Source organism: Argopecten irradians, chromosome 3 (genome assembly GCF_041381155.1).
Source record: "Argopecten irradians isolate NY chromosome 3, Ai_NY, whole genome shotgun sequence".
In the NCBI taxonomy this organism is placed as follows: Eukaryota; Metazoa; Mollusca; class Bivalvia; order Pectinida; family Pectinidae; genus Argopecten; species Argopecten irradians.
Genome location: NC_091136.1, coordinates 41,450,389 through 41,451,505, shown reverse-complemented (window position 1 = coordinate 41,451,505; position 1,117 = coordinate 41,450,389).

The following is a 1,117-nucleotide window of genomic DNA, read 5'->3' as shown; positions in this document are numbered from 1 at the left end:
CCCTCTCACACAGTAATGTCTTCCCAAGATCGGTCAGCCTTTCTTCATCTCCGTCCCATATCTCTAAGTTCTCTCCACACGTATGGAGTAAAACATATAACTACTTATTTCTCCTTGCTTTAATGTTTGAACAAAGCTACAAATTGCATGACTGGATTTATATATTTTAGGTTCTGACTTATATAGAATCAGAAAAGACAAAATAGTGTAGCACGACAGTAGGCATCTGACTTTACCTGTAGTACTTTTATACATAATATCCTTAAATGTACGTTCACTTTTTATACAGAATACTCACATGGATTCTTTGGTTTGATGTCTACCTAATTCTATACAATAAGAATAAAACCAAACGGACAGTTTTGGCCGTTTGTTTCAATCTTTTCAAAATATAACATCTTGTGTTGGTCCACAGAAATTTAGTTTAACATGGTGCAAATATGAGATAAATGACCATTAGCTCACAAAATTGCCAAAAAATGTGCCATAGAAACCTGACAATTTAAGTGTACGAGATAGAAAGAAGTTAAACCAGAGAATAGATCTACTGTCTTAATACATAAGTATCTATACAAGACTCTAATTTTTTGAAACTAGGTCATCTGTCTTCACTTCGTCTTTTTTTCTATGGTTTCACAGGTGTGTGTTGTCACTGAAGGAAGTGCCTTGTTTCCCTCCGAGATTCAATCCGTTGATCTCAACCTAGAGCCTTCACGTATTGTGAGTTCAAAGAAATGGTCAGAAGATCAATGATCTAGAAGGATTCTCATACCTTGATTCCCAACATGGCTACATCTTCCAGAATCACCTAAACATAAAATGTATCAAATTTTTTAATCCAAATGCATGTACCAATCTTTGAGTAACATTAGCCCGCTTTTTCTCTTTGAAATCATCAATAATCCCTCTTAAAGAGATTGCCCATATCTATAATGATGTGCTGTAATCCTATATCAATGCATAAATCCTTATCAGTTGTAAAGGGAAACCCTAGAGTATATTTGGATCTTTTGAATTTTGTGATTTCTCCCTTGAAATTATTGTCAATACAAAATTATAACATTTGCACAGGTATCCATATATTAATGCAAAAATGAATACCCATGCCCATACCAGA